This window comes from Hyposmocoma kahamanoa, unplaced genomic scaffold, assembly GCF_003589595.1.
Source record: "Hyposmocoma kahamanoa isolate Upper Pololo Valley unplaced genomic scaffold, ASM358959v1 93, whole genome shotgun sequence".
NCBI classification, from domain to species: Eukaryota; Metazoa; Arthropoda; class Insecta; order Lepidoptera; family Cosmopterigidae; genus Hyposmocoma; species Hyposmocoma kahamanoa.
Window position 1 is genome coordinate 22250386 of NW_020654810.1, and position 6118 is coordinate 22256503.

Here is a 6118-nt window from a genome sequence, read left to right on the forward strand (position 1 = left end):
TTTTGTGCCACTGAGATTCAGTCTTTTAGGAGCGCGACGAACGACGAACGAGCTAGAGCTCGTCTCTCCATCGACGTTTTAGTCTACCGCATGGTCGTTTTCTGTATTTGGGTATCCATTCTATGGTGACTTTACTGGTCATTGTAATTTTATGTCCCTATCTACCGACCCGAGAGATAGGGAGTTTCGGGGAGACTACGGGCTCCCCGGTAAGACCAGGTTACGGCAGGCGTCCGGGCCAAGCTCTCCTCCAGTGATATGCCTTCACTGGCGTCTCTGGTGGACCCGGACTTGGGTATGGACTCGAAGTGGTTTGTGATGAGTTGCAGAGACATGTTCGTCTGCTTCGGTGGTGTGTGACCGGGGCGTCTGTCTCGTGCGCAGCTAACACGACAGAGAGCCTACGCACACGGCGTATTTTATACGCGCCGTAAGTTGAGCACGGGGATTGCCCTTTAAGTGTCTGGACATGGTCACAGGACACTGCGATCGGCATTTCCGGTACTAGCCCGGAAAGGTAGGCATTCTCCGGTCCTTCCAGACGCGTAGGTTTCTGGGAACTGGACAGACGCCTCGACGTCGGGAAGTGAGCGTGTCTTATAGCTCCGCCACCAAAGAAGAGATTTGGTAATGGACTTTAGAATCAACGGCTTTGAGGTGGCAACCGTTAGTTGTGCAATGCGCGACGGGAAGTGAGCGTGCCTACAGCTCCGGTACCTATCTGAAAAATAGCAAACAGCTGTACGTGCATCCTGGGCGGCACACCCGATGCACTAGCCTCTTGAGAACCGGAAGAAGTCAGTGACGACCTTGTACAATGGCTGGTCTGGGGTCAGACCCTGACATTAGAAGGTTCCTGTGCACGCACAGTTTATAGTGCATTTCTCGTATACCCTAAGAGTCGGTAGAAGGTTGAGAGCGTTACTATAATCAAAACTTATGAAGAAAGGGGGCTGGTCATTGTAAATCCATTTAGAAACTCCCCTTAGATTATATTGCAACCAACGATATTTTTGCACTTGCAACTAAGAAAATTGTAGTTGCAGTAGAACTCCTTGTGAAAGAGCTCGTCCAGGGTAGTATCTTACCTATTCCTGCCAACAAGCAGTAATGTCAGCATTACTGTGTTCCAGTTTTGAAGGGTAAGGGTGCTGGCGAAATGACAGACACATGGTACTTGTCAACTTATGTCTCAGGGTGACGGGCGCAGTGACAGAGCCTCTCAGATATTTGCGATTTAAAGATCCTTTTCTCTTACGGTAACTCCTTACCTAATCCACATAGGAAAAAAGTAAAAATAGTGGCCGTTTTTTCCTGATCACGGCAGTATACGTAACTCATTTTTGGTAAAAACGTCACATGCGCCCTCTTAACTAAGTACGGCAGAATAGGTTCTTTACTTTGTAAATTTTTTTAAGCCCCGCACTAGGAAAGCCCTGTGTAGCGCATAACACGTAGACATTGTCTATGTGTGTGTCTATTAGACAACCACAAATTATACCCAAACTCACGAGAAAAATAAATGTAGGCAATACAAATATTTCTCCCGGCCCTGGAATCGAACCTGGGACCTCTGCGTGGCAGAAATTAAACAAAATCAGTGTTATATACAATGATTTTTTTTTATATCAGCTGATCTAAATAGAACACGATAGTATACGATATACATTTTTCAAGTTGTTTTAACTTCGTTTGTAAAAACATAAATTCTGAAATAAAATCAGTGTTCCAGCCGCTCGACTCAAGCATATGAACCGTATTAGTACATATAGTAGAAATAGTATAGCCTCTTAAATTACGTAGCTCCGAAATATCGGTAGAAGTAAAAAAGCCATATATAATAAGCATAAAAATCACCCAACCAACTTGTAAATTCACAAGTTAAAATTAAATTTTATTATGAGGTATTTCTAATACCTAAGAACATTTACGCGTCCGTCAACCTTGAATTTGTCATAAATAAATTCTACTTACGCATATGTGTACATACGCGGTGAATAGAAAACACAGCATTAATTGTGACCAAACAATAGTGGCTAGACTCTATCTACATATTATGTGTCGCATCCGTCCTGATTCCATTATTATAAGTAAATAGGACAATCCCATTATTTTTTACAATTACGTATAAAGACCTTGTTGCTAACTGTTGAATACAATTGAACTGGGTAAGTATTACAATGAACTTTACTGCGAACTGATGAAAGGATTAAAAATGATTATAACTAATTGTAATATTAAGTTTATTGAACATCACGATGTTTTTCTACCATGATATTCAATTAGTTTGGTGAAATGAAAATGAAATTACTCTACTACTTTTTATTATAATATCATGTGACGGGAGGAACAAATCGTGAGGTAAGCTATACGCCTGTCCATAACAGTTGCAGTGTCACTAAGAGCTTTAATTGGCAAATAATATTAATAATAATCTAATAATAAATATAATAAAGCAAAAATCTGAGGGGTACTGCTACAGCACCCGTCACCCTGAGATATAAGTTAATAAGTCCCATGTACCCGTAATTCCACCAGCACCCTTACCTTTTAAAACCAGAAACAGGTAAGGTAATAAGGAGCTCTACTGCTACTAAATATTAAATATGATTTAGTAGCAGTAGAGCTCCTTATTAGATATTATTATTAGTACACCATCTATGAGAAATCCATGAAATCTATTTGACTATTTTCAAAAACATTATTTTTTAATCTGTCTAGGTCATCGAGTATATATCCTCGATGGTCTAGGTGTTTATTACAGAGTAATAGAACTTTATAGTATTAATATTCCTATTTGTGCAGCATAACTGTGATTTTATGATAGTGACGGGACAAATAAAACACACCTATCCATAACAGTTGCAGTGTACTCAGAACTTTGAATCGCAAAGATACAAGATAGGCACTGCCACTGCGCCCGACATTCTGAGACAAAGTTGACAAGTCCCATGGGCCTGTAGTAATGCTGATGTTACTGGTTATCGGCAGACCTAAGTAAGGTGGCAATGTTTCCCTGAACGAACTCTTCTACAAAGAACTCTATTGCTACATTATTTTTTTGTTTGCATAATTTAGGTATTTGGTGAAAGACAGCCCAACACCTATATTCTGTATTTTCAGTTTACACTCCGTTCTTGACTGTTCTTCATCATGGCTTTTAAGTCACACGAATGTCATTGGAGAAGATTCATTAAGGTAGTCTTGTAATAATTGCTCTACGATACATTAATTCTCACAGTATTTGTTTTTCTCACAGTATGAGTGTTTTATATAAATGTGCATTAAACTTATAATGTATCTTCTTTGTGCTTTTGTGTTACATATACTTTGTGAAGTGATTATAATATTTTATTTCTGTTTGTATTTGTGCGGAATACACGTGTTATCTGTTTATATATCTAAAGTGTATTGGATACATACTTTTGAAGGCTGTGAGTATTGATCTAGCACATACCTACGAAGTCAATGACTGCGAGAATATTTTCAACTTAGTGTTGTCTCTTTAACTACTTATTTATTTGTTTATTGTATAGGAAAACAAACATGATGCATATACAACAATAGCAAATGTACAGTACGTTACAAATTTTAAAGGTATACCATAAGATATACACCATACTTGTTGGCTAAGACAGCAAGCTAACTAACTAACTACTGTTAGTATATATTTCTTAGTTATCAGTTAAATTATGCAGCTGAATGTTTAACTGCCTCCATGGCCGAATGGTTACCATGCTGATTTGCCACGCAAAGGTCTCGAGTTCCATTCCTGGGCCTGGGAGAAATATTTGTGTTCATTTCTCTTGTAACTTTGAGTGTAATTTGTGGTTGTCTGCTTATGTATCCATGGTACCCGCGATGCAGGATTTAGGAGTGTGTGAGTTATTATAATCTTTATTTTTCTCAGCTTGTTACCTGGTTTCAACCACACTTACGGGCCGATATCAAGTAAATGTAGCATGGTGTGCATCTATGTGGTGTGTGTGTGTGTAATAAGATCCTACTTCGTCCCCTTCCATCTGCATAAACTTTCTGACAGTGCCGCATGTATTTAAAATTACAGCTTTATAATTATTATTATCTATTATAAGCTCTCGCCTCTCCCAGGACCTAAAAAAATAATTTTAAGTTTTATTGAGAGAGGCGGTATTTGCCGCCAATGGCACAGTCGGCCGGGGTCAGGGGTTCAGGTTCAAGAAACGGCGAACAATACGTGCCGTATCGAGCAGGACCGCCTTTTGCATTTGTGCTGGAAGCGACACGCCACAGAAATCAAACCGCCACGAGCTGTTAGAAAGGCTGACTGGAATTAACCCATTTGCGGACAAAACAATATCTATTTTAAACTCTCGCCTCGTCTTTATTATTATTATTATTATTATTATATCTATTTTAGACTTTTATTATTATTATTATTAAACAATTATGTTATGCTGACAATAAATTGGAAAAACCAGACAAAATAAGCTGGGTGGTAAAGATGTTGTAACTGAAATAATAATTTTGCACAAAATAAACATTTGAGATAATACTATATATTTTTGCACCCCATATTTTACCAGTGCAACTGATTGGTGCATATTTTTTAAGATTTGTTATGATTGTACCAAAGCGCTACAAACAGCCATCTTAAAAAGAATTTGAACCACACGCACATATTTTGACTTTTCACCCGCAAAGCAAAAATTAGTTTTTCGTAGTAGACAAAGATAAGGAATGAATAAGTTCATAATCATCATCACCATACCAGCCGGAAGACGTCCACTGCTGAGCATAGGCCTCCGCCAAAGATTTCCAGACCAGCCGATCGGACGCGACGTGCAACCATCGGTTACCCGGCGCCCTTACCAGGTCATCCGTCCATCTAGTAGGGGGCCGTCCCACTGGACGCCTTAACAAATAAGTTATTTTTCCTTAATTTTATTCAATGAGACATCACCTCAGAAAGAACCCTGAAGAACTAAGTACGGTTACACACGAGCGCGATTTTAAGCAGCGATGCAAGCGCGCCACTGCATCGATACAAGCGCGTGTTGGGTATGTGTGTGGAATATATTATAAAATAATATGAACGTAATATTCTAAGGGTCGTATTCTAGAACTCTACTCAATGCTCAAGTCAGGATTTGAGCAGACTTGAGTATGATTTCAAGCACTGGAAATACGACCCTAACGGCAAGGACTTGAGTATGATTTTCAGTGCTCACTGCAATACTCAAGTCCTGACTTGAGTATTGAGTCGAGATCTGGAATACGACCCTAAGATTTCAAACCAATTCATGGCAGCTTGGTTCGAAATTTTAAAATATTATGTTGATATTATTTCGTAATTAAATAAAGGAAAATAGTTATCAAACTGCCTCTGTTGCCGAATGGTTACTATGCTGGACTGCCCCGTAGCGGTCCTGGGTTCGATTCCCGGGTCTGGCGAAATATTTGTATGCCCTACATTTATTTCTCTATTGAGTTTGGATGTAATTTGTGGTTGTCTATGTATGTGTCCATGGCACCCGCGATACAGATACCTTACCTTACCTTATTTTTTTAAGTAATCATTTAATTATGCTACTACATTTTCAAGTTCCAAACCTTATTAACAACAAAAACATCAACCCTACTTATACGTCCCACTGCTGGACACGAGTCTTCTCAGTCAGGCGAGGGTTTAGGTCATAGTCCTTCACACGTTTTTCGAGAGTTGAAAACCTTCTTCGGGCTCCATCACGTTTTCTTTCACCGAAAAGCTCATGGTAAATTCCAAATTAAATTTCGGACATAAATTCCAAAAACTCCGAGGTCCGAAGGGATTCGAACCCACGACATCTGCTTGAGAGGCGGTAGGCTACCACGGCTTCAGTTCTATACCTATAATAGTATAATATTTACCACCAAAAGAAAACATGTCGTTTCAAAAAAGTTAGCTTATAGAAATGGCATCTATGACTCTCAATTACCAGAGACGCAATCACATCAATATTTTATAGATAGGGTATGGAAGCTTGTGTTTGTTTAAGAGTTAAGTCCGAGAAATAAAGAAGGCAACCCTGCTCCCAAATTAATGTTGCTTTTTAATGGGCATAGTGACACACATCTACTTGGTAAACACATGTCCTAG

At 39.2% G+C, this 6118-nt stretch overlaps 1 protein-coding gene across 1 annotated transcript in view; it reads right to left on the minus strand.

Annotated features, from left to right (window-relative positions):
• The window catches only part of LOC113237303 (superoxide dismutase [Cu-Zn] 2-like), a 33790-nt gene that overhangs the window by 26926 nt on the left and 746 nt on the right, over positions 1-6118 (minus strand). The window lies entirely within an intron of this gene.